General features: G+C 37.5%; 1 pseudogene; it reads left to right on the plus strand.

Moving 5' to 3' along the window:
• Positions 1 to 3,497: 3,497 nt before the first annotated feature.
• LOC100735842 (olfactory receptor 10D3-like) lies at positions 3,498 to 14,326 on the plus strand (annotated as a pseudogene).
• The last annotated feature ends 1,124 nt before the right edge of the window (positions 14,327 to 15,450 follow it).

Below are 15,450 nucleotides of genomic sequence, written 5' to 3' on the forward strand. Positions count from 1 at the left end.
CCACTACATAATGATACTACTACTGGATACTGATTTTGAAAAACTGTTACTGGATTATTGTGTATTTACAGCATAATATGTTTATCCGTATTTTAGGGTATACTTCTGCTTACAAAAGTTTCACTGTAAAAGAGAAGCCTTGTCACAAAGCAGCAGCGCCATTCACCTTGTGGTTGTTTCAAGGAGTCACTTGGAGTCACTGAGCTGCACTCTCTAGGTGTATCTAATGATAAAATTGTCTAAAGTTGTATTTCTTGGAATGTGTTTCCTTTTTAAGGGGCACATGACCATGCATTGCCTTAGTTACAGCTAGGATAATATTTTGTAGCATTTCTATTATTATATCATGGTATTATAGATTTCTTTGCATTTGTTAGGTCATACTAAAAGCTCTGGTTCTATTGCCAGGACCCAAGAAAAGGAAAGAGAAGGCTTAGATAGACCAATTCGCTATTTCTCTCTGATCCCCTTTGCCTCTGCATCTGGTTTCCATGGAGATTTCTAAGCAGGGCCTGGTGAGTCAGCAACAACCTGAAGCTGATCCATAGAACCCGGGAAACGAGATGTGAGCTCTGAGATCAATGGAAATGATACCAGTGAATTGTTTACCATTCACCTAATTTTAAAGTTTATCAAGTGTAATCAAGCTTGTTATTTCCACACACAATTGTCCTCCTCGTCATCATACTCTCAGTCCCTCAGTTCACACCTAAATACATGTGACAGTAAAACTGGTGTTACAGCTGTCCCTCTGGGAGAGCTCCAGTTCAGTGTGTGTTCTGTGGCCTTGGGCATTCCAGACCTAGTTTCCCATCACAAGGATTAACCTCTTCCTTCTGCGGTCTCCACAGAGATACCAAATACTATCCTCCCCTGGAGAATTCTCTCATCGTAACCCAACTTTGGGTTCATGGCTTTCCTGCAATATATTTCACTTAAAAACTTAACTATCCATTCTGTAAAAATAATACATTTTTAAGTTTAAGAAGCTAGCAATTAAAATGAGATTATGGAAAAGATAAAAAATGACACATAATAGTAAGATAAACTATAAAATTGACTTTATTAATAAAACATAAGATACAATTAAGACTATTCAAGGTAGTATGGTGGACTTTTTAAAAGAATACTTATAAAGATAAAATATTGCCAATTCTTCATATTCACAGAGATATTTATGTGTATTATATATTCAAGATATCATTTGTAATTCAAAAAAATACGTGGAAAGCATCTCATTTTTAAAAATAAAGACTTGTAGATTCTTCTTAAATTTGTATAACTTTTACATTCTCATATAGCAATAATGACATAGTCATGATTTGAACCTAAATATTATGATTATAAGGTATTTCCTCTGGCTGTCATGTAGCAGTCACTGGTGTGGAGACTAGTCATTCTTTGACAGTGTTTGAAAGTGTCAGGAATACAAGTTTTAGAAATAATATTGTCTCCTTGCTTTTCAGGTAAAATCTATCCAGTTAACATAAGTTAGATTTTCTCTGAGGCATGTAGTAGCTGTTTTAGAACAACCCTGGGACAATTTGATTATCTTGGTTACATGAACCAATTGGTTATGAAAATAAATGACCACTATTTTGGCTCATAAAAGCAAACACTTTGACTTCAGTAGATACAGAGATGGGAGTCACCCACCTGAACTTGGTACTCAAGAAACATTAACATCCCTTTCCTTTTTTTCTCACCTTCATGCATTTAGAGGAAAACAAGTTCCAGTAAAAATATGAAATGATGTGTTGCCAGTACCCCCCCTCAAAATGTTGTTCTTTGCTTCCAACAAACTTATCTCATAATTCTTGCCATATTTTTTCTTTGTTTTTATCCCTTGGCACTTTCTGATACAGTTATGAAAGTCTTTTTTTTTTTTCATGAATATCGTCAGTTGTGCTGCAGTGACTGCCTCGTGTCCTGAATCAATTCAAAACATCATCTTCCATGATCATTTTGAACTCAGGGAAGAGCCAGAAGTCACACCATGCTGGTTCTGGTGAATAATGTGGATGAATAGGCACTGTGATAGTTACCCTGGTTTGCTTTTCTATTGGATGATATTTAGCAGCACTAATTACTGTGTCATTATACTACATAGGTCAATAATTGCATCAGTAAGTGGGAAGAAAAATAGGATGTCTGATATTCCTTGTGTCTAGATGTGCCCCAAATGCTCATACAGTCAAGGAGGAGGTGAGCTTTTCACAGGTAGCTGAATCTAGAATTTGTGATTGACTCATTGTCCATTGCTGGAGCTAAGGGTGTGAATGCTACACTGAATGTAATGGTGAGTGCCCTGCATAAAATATACGGGCCATAAAGAGGCTTTTAACCAATTTTTCTTGTGCTTGTTTTTGCTGTTTTCCAGTGTCATGAACTGCTGACCACTGCCATATTCCACCCTGTCTCGGAGCCAGCTGATTATGGGTTGATACCTCTTCAAATTGTGACAAAATTAAAACTTTTCTCCTTTACCTATGGATGTCAGGTATTTTGTCTAAGAAATGAGAAAGGACACTAACACAGAATTTGGTACCAGAGAACTGGGATTGTTTCTGTGACTTTACCTGACCATATAATTCAGAAGCCTCTGGAAACAGATTGTGGGGAGAGTTTGGAAAAGAGGTGCCAGCTAAAAGAGTAAAGCTGAAATGTCTTAGGTTTTGCTGTATGCAAAATTCTGATCAGACCTTAGAAGACCAAAGGACTTGTGAAAACCAGTCTCAGGAGGTTTCTTCTGGGAATATGGACTCCACTGGCAGAAGGAACCTTTGTCTGGGTTTTGCTCACTGAGATTAAGGGGCCTGTCTAGTTAATTTGAAAGAAGAAATTTCAAGGAAGCTTAATATTGAGGCAGTGGAGTGGATACTTTTAGCTAGATTTATGTTGAGAAGCAAGAGTAAAGAACACCACAAAATGATTCAAAATGTTGCAGGTTTAGCTAGAAAGAAAGTTTTAATAATGTTATGGACTACAAAGCTAGAGTAAAGGATGTGATCTTTATTGATGAGAAAGAACATGATAGAAAAGATAGTTTGTAAGCATCAGAAGAAGCAGCAGAACTCTACCATTTGCAGCATCACAATCGCAAAAGTGAATGACTTCACTTTGAGAAGAAAGTGTAAGATGTCCATGTTCCAGAAAAGTGACAGCCTAGAGAGTTTTCTCCTTGGAATTGGATTCAAGGTGTTCAGTGACCTTAGAATTCAATCCCTACAGGGAAGAGAGAACAAAGCCTTGCTGTTATTCCAGCTAGTACCAGACCTTGACATCCTCCATGTGGTACTGGTTTTAGGTGCATACAGAATGAAAGAAAAACTTCCCAGAGTAGGGTCAGGAAAACTTCTGCTCATTTCAGAGGAAGGTCTGGGAGGACAAGCAAAGTGTCACCGAGAGGGCAGTTTGTGAGGCTGTGAGTATAAAGTTGAAGGCTCAGTGTCTCCACTGAGCTCAGTGTCTTCTATCAGTTTGGAAAAGCCAGGAACATGGGTCATCTGAGGAAAACTCCGAGGAAGCACACGAGTGGGCCCAAGAGAGAAGTCATCGGTGCTACCACTGCCAGAAGTGAGATTGGGGCAGAGCCACTGAAGCCCTTCTCAATTCACATCTTGCCACAGATTGATTTAGATGGTACATGTGGACCTATAAGACTTAATGTTTGCCCTGCTGGACTTTGGACTTGAATTAGGCCCATTCCTTTGATTCATCCCATGTATAACTTTTGGAATGGAAAGGTGTATCTCGTGCCATTGAATGCTGGCAGTATTTAACTTTTCTTTTCATTTGCACAGTTGAGTTTGCCTTAAATCTCAGGAGAGATTTGGAACATGTGCTTTTCAACAATGCTGAAGCTCTTAGCATTTGGCAACTTTTGGAAATGGGCTAAATATCTTTTGTGTAAAGGAATGTACACAAATCCTGAGGGGACCAGGGGTGTAATTTTCAGGTTTGTGTTTCTATGTCTGCCAAAATATGCACACAGTCATGAGGGTTGAGCTTTTCAGAGGTGACTGTATTTAGAGTTTGTGATTGACTCATAGTCCTGTGCTGGGATTAAGCATGTGAGTGCTACAAAAATAAATTAATTTTTAAAAATCTGACATAGACTGTTACCATAAACAAGAGTGATTTTTTTGTCTCATTCCTTTGGAGACTACAAAGTTCAAGATCATGGTTTCATAATGGTTTTAAGGGAGGAAAAAGTAGCCATGGTAGTACTGTGTCTTCACATGGTTGCAGGATGGGATGAAAGGACAGTGAAATAGAGAGGAGACAGACAGAGACAGAGAGAGAGACAGAGAGAGAGAGAGAGAGAGAGAGAGAGAGAGAGAAAGAGAGAGAGAGAGAAATAGGAAAGTGTGTGTGTGTATTTGTGTTGTATAGAGAGGGTAGAGACTCTATATTTAAAATCTCATTTAACCTTAATCAGCTTTTTAAAGTCACTACTATTAATACACCCTAAAGATGGACAAAGGAGATCAGGTTTCAACCTATGAATTTAAGGTTACAAAATTGAATGCATAGAAATAATTATGGAGAAAATGGGATTAATACATTTGAAAGTCAGAATAAAAGGACTAATCTAATTTTTCTTTTGAATAATATATTCTTACACTGTACACATGGTTTCCACTGTATTTGTCAAAGTGGGATCACACGTGCACATGCACACGTGTGTGTCTGTGTTTGCTCACGTATGTACTTCTAGAATGCAAATACAGCCTGATTTTCCATCACTTATTGAAGAGGAAAGCAAACTTTTAAATTTCTAAGAAAAAACAAGATTAACAATGTTTAACAAAGTCAGTAGTGTTGCAATTTATCAAAGATACAGTAGTACGGAAAGGCTAATGTCTTAAAGAAGATTTGGATACCAGGTTGGAATCTTCACTAATTATCTTAATTTGAGAGAGTTACTTAATCTTTATTCTACTGAAACATTTTCTTTTCTCTAGATAAACTACAAACTGGTATTCTAAGAATTAAGTAAACTTAGATCACATGTAAACATGTAGAACTCTATATCAGGAAGCAACTTTTTCTATGATTACTGTTAAAAACTTAAAAATAAAATTTAATATAACCACTGCTGACTCACAAATATAGTGATTCTGAGGTTGTCATTTTATTCGCAGCCACATGTAAAATGAGCTTAAATGATTCTAAGGCCTGGTATTCTCCTACTGTGACAGAGGAACAGAAAAACATTTTCTATTGATCATGTCTTTATCATTAAAAATCTTTGGCCTAGTATTCCTTAAAAAAATATTTTCCAACATGACAGACCCTAGTACCAAAAATTTTTTAGCTATCATAAAAACCTATAAAAAAAACTGGACGTCATGTCACACTCCTGTAATCCCAGCACTTGGGAGGTTGAGGCAGGAGAATTGTTTGCCTGTTTGACACAAGCCTGGGCTACCAAGTGAACCCATCACCATTCTGATATTTGTAGTGAGATACTGTCTCAAAACTAAACAAACAGAAATCTCAGGGACATCTACAAAAGCAATGGCTAAAGCAAAACAACTAGCTGCAGTAACTATTAAGTTGTGTATAACAGTTTCACTTTAATTAAAATGCCCTTGAGCTTGGAACAATCGTTTCATTATTTAGAACCAAAAGATGCTCATTTACATCTCATTTTCCAACTATGTTCTCTCACTGATAACTGTAACCAGGGAATTCTCCCACATTGTCTCATTTCTTTTTCTCCAAGAACCAGATCTCATGGATGTCAAGAACCCCTCATCAGTAACTGAATTCATTCTCCTGGGAATCCCACACACGCAGGGGCTGGAGACAATGCTTTTTTCTTATTCTTGCCTTTCTATGTCTGCACTCTCTTGGGAAACTTGTCCATCCTGGTGATTGTTTTTCCTCTACTCGCCTTCCAACACTCATGTATTTCTTCCTGGGAAACTTGTCTGTGTTTGACATGGGATTCTCCTCTGTGATCTGTCCCAAATTGCCACTCTACCTTGTGGGACTGAGCTGTCTCAACTCCTACCAAAACTGTATCTCCCAGCTCTTCTTCTTCCACTTCCTGGGGAGCATTGAGTGCTTCTTGTATACCCTGATGGCCTATGGCCACTTTGCTGCCATCTGTCACCCTCTGAGGTACACAACCATCATGAAATACAGAGTCTGTGTGGCCCTGGCTGTGGGAACATGGCTTTTGGGTTGCATCCATTCCAGCGTCTTGACCTGTCTCACCTTTACCTTGCCATACCGTGGTTCCAATGAGGTGAATCACTTCTTCTGTGATATCCCTGCCCTCCTGCCCTTGGCCTGTGTGGATACATCCATGGCACACACATCCATGGCACAACTCACAGGGTGAGTTTCATAAATGTTGACATAGTGTCCCTTGTCTGCTTTCTCCTAATCCTAGCATCCTACACTTGAAACACGGTCTCTATTTTGAGCATTCCCACAAGGGATGGCCGGCGCCATGCCTTCTCCATTTGGAGTGCCCACCTCATCGTCATCCTCTGTGCCTATGGGCCCATCATCACTGTGTACCTGCAGCCCACACCCAACCCCATGCTGGGGACTGCAGTTCAAATCCTGATGAATCTGGTAGGACCGACGCTGAACCCTCTTATCTACACCTTGAGGAACAAGGAGGTAAAGATGGCTCTGAGAAAACTACTGCCCAGCACTGGAGAAGCAGACGGATGAACGTCTGAGCCTGCGATTCTTCCTACAGTGGGATGAGGAATTTCACTGCAGAGTCCTCGCATCTGACACAGATGAGAAATTTTCAGCACATGCTGAATGTGTTCACCCCTGTAGAATGATAATATCTAAAAGAATAGAAAGGGAAGTACCATTCTCTACCTGAATATAGAGCACCATGCCCAAACCAGGAAAAGCACTTAACATCTACATCCTACTAGTGTGGGCATCAGAGGAAAGGTAGCCTGGGCCAGCCCCTAAATTTCAGGCACAGTGTACCCATTATCTGAAGCCCAAGCACCCTCAAAGCAGGACAGTGACTGGAGGAGGACCCTGGTTTCTCTGTTCAATTCCTGACAATTGTATCCATTTAACTGTTTTTGAAAGCTTGAGTAAGGAGTCTATTTTGCTATAAATAATTACATAGAATCAAACATTCTTGCCTGTTAATTTGTGAAATTAATCACTTGACTTAGATTTCCAACTGTTACACTCCTGTTGCTGTGCACTTGAATCTTCATATGTGTTTGTGGTAAGGAGTAGAGATCAAAGGCCTGGCTACGTGATTACTGAGTGTTCCTCTTATAACTGCTCTCAACTGAAAATAATCCCCATAAAGGAGAATCATATAAGGAGATGCTTTGCTTTGTTGAGTGGACAGTCATCTGGTCAGTGAGATGTGGTTGACACTTGTACTCAAGGCGTGTAAACAGGAAGCTGCCAGGTTTATCAGTCAGGTGTTCACATCAAAATGATTATTGTCACCATACTTTTTATGCTACCAAACTTCTCAAGTCATTGGTCTCAATCCTCAGATCCATTTATTCTTCTCTTTTACCACTGTACTGATATTTTGTCATATTTCTAGTTGTGATGTAGATTCATTTTTAAGGAGAAAACTGTTTATCTGATGTAGGAAGTGCTGGTTTTTTAAAACATTTCCTTTTTAAAATATAAACAATAGAAAGAGAGGAAGGATTAAAATGTTGGGACAGAGATACTTAGCACTATTTTGTTTCCCCTGGAAGGGGAAACCAAACAATAGGAGTTTAACTGCTGTTGGAAGTGATTATTTCTTTATAAGCATTAAAAATTGGCAGAACACAAAACAAAGCATGGTGAATATCAGAAACCAGGAAGAAGAACACAGCTGAAGAAGTAGCATATCCCAGTACGTGGAATTTGTCATTGTGGTTGGGATAAAGGGCCTTTCCTCTCTGAGGTAATAAAATTCAAAGAGAAGAATTTATACTCAAATATTTCAAGGAAAGAGACGGTATGGTAGCTACTGTTATATCGGATTATCTTGTGTTGAAACACTATGTTGTTTATATTGTTCTGTTCTGACCTGTGTAATTATGTTGTCATGTCCTCTTTTATCTTAATCTCCTTCTTTCTTTTAATTTTATATAAAAAATTCAAAGAGAAAGAATCATATTGATGCAGAAGCCTGTAAATATCAGATAAATAGTTTACATACATAGATGACTCAGATTCAGTGCAACAGTTAGGCTTAAAGAAGCAATTCACTGCTTTTTTCCACAAACTCTGAATGCTTTGAACCAGAAAAATCTTGGGAAATATCTATTATCACCACCTAACCTTCTCTGAGTGGGGAGGAATCATGTCCCAGGATCCCTGTGGGTGCCCTAAAGCATTGACTTGGCAGCCTTCAACCATAGACACAGCTTCAGAGAGTGTCTCTTTCGCAGACTCCATGAGAAACTTGAGGTGCAGACTGTGGAGACTTACAGGGAGCAGGTGGCAGATACACAGCAGCGATTCTTCCCTCTGTGACATGAACTGCCACTAGACGACTGGAGTTCATGCATCCGAGCCATGGCCAAAGGCACTAAGATCTAAGATAAGCAACAGTTTAACTAGCCCTTGTGTTTCCCTTCCAGCACAGAACTTGGCTGTGCAATTCCTTCCCCTGCCCTTTGAGTCATGCTAGTGACCTCTACTGCTTTACACATATGTCCAGCGCATCCATGTTCCACTACAGCTCCCTCACCGAGAAGTTTTGCCTGCTGTTCTTACGTTCAGTATATTTCTGGGTACACAGTCTAAACACCACCACAGCAAATATACTCTGTGTATTTCATATTCCACATTGTCCTCCTTCCTGAGAAACATAGCCTGTGAGAGGTATGAGTCCAGTGTTAATCTTCAACATGTGGAAATTCAGTTTCTCCAGCTCCATTTATTAAACCAGCTGTCTTTCAAATTCTGGTGCAGTGGTGCTATAAAAGTAACCCTTTCCACAGTTAGTGGGTGTGTCTGTTGATGTAACCACTGCAAATCATTGTGAAGCATCCTCAAGAAAATAAAACCAATTGTTCCATTTGATCCATCTAATCCCCTTGCCAGTATCCTCTTGAAAGAATTAAAAGGATTCATTCACAGCAATGTAATAACACCCATATTTACAACAGCACAGTTTATTGCCCATCAAAAAATGAATGAAGATGTGGTTTTTAGTACAATGCAGAACTACTCAGCCATATAAATGATATGCTTTAGACATTTCAAGGGTGCACCTCAAGACCATATTGTAAAGTGAAATAAATCAAACACTAATGTGCAAATACTGTATGGTTTTTCTGATATGAGAAACTAAAAATGAAATTAAGGAGCAAAGTCTGTATCAGATACGTTAAAACAGGAAGAAAATACTCAAGTGGAAATTAGAACTACAGAGTGAGGAGGGGAAAAGGAAGACAGGGAAAAGTAAAAGAATAAAATAACAAGAAAAGGGAAAAATGGAAAGAAAGCTTTTGTAAATAAGAAATGGAAGTGGGTTGAAGGTAGGGTAAGGAATGAGAAAAAATAAAATATATCACATGTACAAAATATATCATATGTACAAATATGATCATTATGTATATCTAACATGTATCAATAAACTAAATTAATTTTGAAAAATCAGCCATACACTATCGACACAAAGAATGAGAATTTACTTTCTAAGTGCTTTGGAAAATGTAAAGCCTATATTATGGCTGTATCAGGGTTTTAAATTGTTAGAGTTAACCAGGGTCACCTATGTTCTCACATGTTATTAGCGTAGATGTAAAGGATAGGGAAAGAGAGAAAAAGACCAAAGAAGAGGGGGAGGGAGGGGAGCGACAAAAAGAAAAGAGAGAGAGAGAGCAAATGAGAAGGATAAGGAGCGGGAGAGGAGGAGACAGAGAGTGTGTGTGATAGAAGAGAAAGAGAAGAAAACCTTTACTTTCATAGCTTTGATAATAGAAGAAATGGACTGATTCCTAGAAACATATGAATTATCAAAGCTGAATCAAGAAGATGTAGAACTCCTGCATAACCCAATTTCAGCTAATGAAATTGCAAATGAAATTAGAACCTTTCCAACAAAGAAAATCCAAGGTCCTGATGGATTCACTGATGAATTCTTTGACTAATTTACGAAAAATTTAATGCCAACACTCCTCAAACTCTTCAATGAAACTAAAAAGAAAGAAAATCTTGCTTACTCCTTCCTGGAAGCAAGTATTATCCTAATACCAAAACCACAGACAGACCCAGACAGAAAAAAGAAATACATGCCAATCTCCCTAATAAACATAAACACAAAAATCCTCAAAAAACACTGGAAGAATGCAACAAATCAAGATTATGTCACATTTGGTTTTACTCTCTTCCAAAAAAGCAATAAGAACCGTGGGAGCAATGAAACCCAAAATGTGTAATAGTCACTGTACAAAAGAGAGGAAAAGAAAGTGCTCTAAACTATATAACTGCATGTATATTTAAGTGTATAAGATAGAAAATGATATCACAGAGTTTTATTGGATCATTGAACAGAACTGTTTGCAGTATCATTGTTGGAATGTCCACTCTACAAGCTTTAATTTTGTGACTTGAACAATTATTTCTAAGATGGCAATATGTAATCCATTAACTAGTGATTTCCTACTGCGCATTTGTTTCTTCTGTAAATCTGTATAACTTGTACCCCTTCACTGTTTTTTTTTCTTTTCTCCTTAAATAAAAAATAAAAAAAAAGATTATACATCATAACCAAATGTGATTCATTCTAGGAATTTGGAAATGTTTCAACATACACAAATCAATAAGCGTAATGTATCTCTCACTAAAACCAAAGATAAGAATCGCATGATCAATAGATACAGAAAAGCTCTTGAAAAACACTCATGATAAAACCCCTGTGAAAATCAAACAGATGGTATTTATCTCAATCTGATAAAATCCATACATGATAAACCAACAGCCGACATTTTACTAAGTGAATAAAAACTGAAAACATTTAACCTAAAATCAGGAACAAGACTAGGATGCCCACTATCATCACTCCTGTTCTATGTACTTCTGGAAACATTAGCCAGAGCAATTAGACCAGAGAGAGACATAAAAGAAATAAAGGTAGACATGGAAGAAGCTAAATCATAATTATTTGTGGCTGACTTGATACTCTACGTAATTTCATCAAAAGACTTTTGGACTCAATAAGAAAATTCAGCTGTGTAGTAGGATACGAAGTCAACACTCAAAAATAAATAGCATTCCTGTACACAAAAAACAAACTCATAGAGAGAGAAATAAAGCAAACAACACTCTTCACAATGGAATCTAAGAAATGAAATACTTAGGAATGAGTCTAAAAAAGGAAATAAACGATCTCTTCTGTGAAAATCATAGTACTCTGAAAAAAGAAATAAAGGGATTTCAGAAAAATAGGAAGACTTACTTAATCATGGATAGGAAGAACAAATATTGTGAAAATGGCCATTCTCCTAAAACTTTTATACAGGTTTTAATACAATTCCAATGAAAATGCAATTTGCATACTTCACAGAGCTACAGAAATGATTCCTAATATTTACCTGGAACTAGAGGAACCAGAATAGAAAGGCAATTATGGGAACAAAGGAAAGACCAGAGTCATCTCAATTCCTGACTTGAAGTTCTATTACAAAGCATCTCCAACAAAATCAGCATGGTAGTGGCATACAAACAGACCTGAGGATCAATAGATTATGTAAGAAGATACAGCCATAACTACAAACACACACACCCATCTTTTCGTTGACCAAGGGGCCAAACATGTTCACAGGAAGAAGGATAGCCTGTTTAACAAGTGGTTCTGGAAAAACTGGCTTTATGTATTCGAAAAACTAAAACTAGACCGATGTCTATCACTGTGCACTAAACGAAAGTCAACATAGATCAAAGATCTAAATATTAAAACAGAAACACTAAGTCTGCTGGAAGATAAAGTAGGTAGGAAACTTGAAGACATAAGGGTAGGCAGAGAGTTCACTAATAGACATCAAATGGCATAGAAAATACTTCCCTGAATCAACAACTAGTATCTTGTCTTATTAAAAGATTTTGCATGTTAAAAGTATTCTCCATCAGAGTGAGAATAAAACCTACAAATTGGGAGAAAAAGACATTATTCAACTGTCCCTCAGACAAAGGACTTATATCTAGAACATATAAAGCATTTAAAAATCTCTGGTTACTCATATACAGAGATCCAATCCAAAAATGGGCATCTCAAATTAAAGCACACTTCTTGGTGAAAACAAATAAAAATAATTATATGAAAAAATCTTCTGCAACATTGATCATTAAAAAATGCAGATTAAAATAAAGTTGAGATTCCATCTTACTCCAGAAAGTATGGCCAAAATCAAGAAATAACAAATATGGGAGAGGCTGGGGGAAAAAAGGAACTCTTCTGCACCTTTGGGACTGTAGACTCGTGCAACCACCATGAAAATCAGTATGCAGATTCCTCAAATCCTAGGGCTAGAGATCCCATTTGACCCACCCATCCCACTTCTGGACATTTTCCCAAAAGAACTGAAACCTCATATCATGGTGATGTATGTGCACCCATGTTTTTAGCAGCGCAAACAGTAATAGAAAAATCTTGGAAACAATCAAAATGTGCATCAACTGAGGAATGGATAATAAAGTTGTGGTATTTTTATACAATAGAGTACTGCTATTCTATACAGAAGGATTACGTCAAGACTTTTATAGGTAAATGGATGTGAGTTAAGAGCATATTCATAAATGAAATAAATCAAACTCAGATGTGTAAATATTATATTGCCCTCCTTGTTGGAGAAACTGAAAAAGTAAATACATTCTAAAATTGACAATAAATAGAAAGGATACGAAAGTACATAAAGGGGATAAGTGACTGGGGTAGCAGGAAGGAGAAAAGAAGGAAGGGAATGGAAAAAGATACAAATTTGCACACACACATGTATTAGTTCTTGGAAAAGAACAGTTAATACTCATAGAATTAGACTGACTTTGCACATGTGTATCTGATAATTTAAGCAACTCTTTTGAAGTTAGCAATATGCAATATAACAATCCTTGTTAAATTCCTATCATTTTGTTTTGAGATCCTGTATTTTTATGGTTTTGAAGGTCTTTTTGGTGTTTTTTTTTTGTCTCATTTGCTTTTTGATTTCCTTTTCTGTGTTTTATTTATTTACATTTGTCTTTTAAATAAAATTAGAAAAGAAAAGGAAATGTAAACAGGAGAGAGAGAGAGAGAGAGAGAGAGAGAGAGAGAGAGAGAGAGAGAGAGAGAGAAGTAATAGGGAGAAAGGGCAAGTGGGAGAAAGAGAAAAGAACAGCGGGGAGGAGGGAGTGACTGAGTTAGACAGAGAGAAGAGAAAGAAAAGATAAAGAACAGAAAGAGAGCAGTATAGGGAAAGACAAAGCGAATCAAAGAAAGAGACAGATGGAGACACACACAGAGTTGTGCTATCTGTTGTCTATTTTCCTTGTAGCTGGTCATAGGGGCTCTAAGTTTATAATGTCATTTAGCCTTAATCATCTCTTTAAAGTAACTACATTTAATACACCCAAGTGGTGGATGAGAATGATTGGATTTCAAAATATGAATTTTGGGGAGACAAAATTCATTTTATAGAATAATTATGGAAAAAATGAGATCCATGTATTTGAAAGTCAGTGTAAAAGCACTAATCTAATTTTTCATTTGAAAAATATATTCCTACACTATGCAAACGGTTTCCACATATGTCCTAAGACTGAGCTATACCCCTTATCTGTTCTCTTATTTCTGTGAGTCAGTCATACAAACAGTCTGTGTGATCCTGTCTGTGGGAACATGGTTTTGGGTTGCATCCACTCCAGCGTCTTGACCTCTCTCACCTTTACCTTGCCATACTGTGGTTCCAAAGAGGTGAATCACTTCTGTGATATCGCTGCCCTCCTGCATTTGGCCTGTGCAGACACATCTGTGGCATATTGGTTGAGTTTTATAAACGTTGGTATAGTGTCCCTTGTCTGCTTTCTCCTAATCCTATCATTCTACACTCGAATCACGGTCTCTATTTTGAGCATTTCCACAAGGGAGGGACGGCGCCGTGCCTTCTCCACCTGCAGTGCCCACCTCATCCCCATCCTCTGTGCCTATGGGCCCATCATCACTGTGTCCCTGCAGCCCACACCCAACCCCATGCTGAGGACTGCAGTTCAAATCCTGATGAATCTGGTAAGATCGATGCTGAACGCTCTGATCTACACCTGGAGGAACAAGGAGGTAAAGGCGGCTCTAAGAAAATTACTGGCCACCAAGGGAGAAGCAGATAGATAAACACCCGGGCCTGGGATTCTTCCTACAGTGGGATGAGGAATTTCACTGCAGAGTCCTCGCATCTGACACAGACCAGGAATTTTCATCCTCTGCTGAATGTCTGCACCACTGTATAATGATAATGATAATACCTGATGCAACTGTGTATTTTATACTGTGTAGGTTCTGCTAATTCACCTTCAAAATAGCACAGTCTTCACTATTGTTATTTTCCTTTTCTTCTGTAAAGAATCTCCCCTATTGGAAGGAAGATTTTCCTTTCCCATGATTTTCCATTCTTTTCTAGATTTATTGCCTGCAAACAATGTGTGAGATAAACAAGAGGTCTTGGGAAAGGCAGTAAATAGAAGGAAAGTACATTGAAATAACTTAATGGAAGAGTGGTGGAGTCACCTTTCTTTTGGTATTAATCAATTAAATAGTATCTTAAAGGTAAAGTGTTTTGCCTGGAAAGGGAATAATTCATCCTCAAATGAGAGCAGAGTTGCCTGTCTTTAACCTTGAGCTTCATTCTAATTTCTCTGTTTGAAGCTTCCTAGGCAAAAAGAATTTGCCTCAGTCCTAAAGTAATAAAAAGCGTGGTGACTTGTATCATGTAACTGGGTTCTTTTTAAATCTGCTTTCCATGGAATAGTATGATAATTTGGTTCTTGATCAATTTTTTTTTAAATCCGATTGCTGAACTCTGTAATTAGTTTTCCAAGCATTCCAGGAGTGCAAAACTCCAGAGAATTTTGCTAATGCTTCTATGCTATATATACTTCATTATATGCTTGAATTTTTCTATTTAATACCTAATTGGATGAAGTTCCTTTTAAAAAGTGAAAAAATTCCAGGACCATGTAATCTTTATGGTACCTTCTGGAATTACATTATGAAATCTGTTTTCTCACATAAATTTAAAAGTTTTGCCTTTTTTCCCCTCTCAAAACCTAAAATTCACATTTAGAATTCTGAGATTTGTATAGATTTGCAAGTTTTCTTAAGGCCCAATATGTGCCAAACAGTTCCATTCTTACAATTAAAAAGAGAGAGAAAGTATGGCCTGGCTTTTAGCTCAGTGGTAATGTTTTTGTTTTGTTTACTGAGCTGTGGGCTCCATTTCTAGAATTGGAAAAACAGTT

The sequence above is a fragment of the Cavia porcellus genome, unplaced genomic scaffold (assembly GCF_034190915.1).
Source record: "Cavia porcellus strain 051 isolate PalLab524CR breed Dunkin Hartley unplaced genomic scaffold, mCavPor4.1 scaffold_9, whole genome shotgun sequence".
Classification (NCBI taxonomy): Eukaryota; Metazoa; Chordata; class Mammalia; order Rodentia; family Caviidae; genus Cavia; species Cavia porcellus.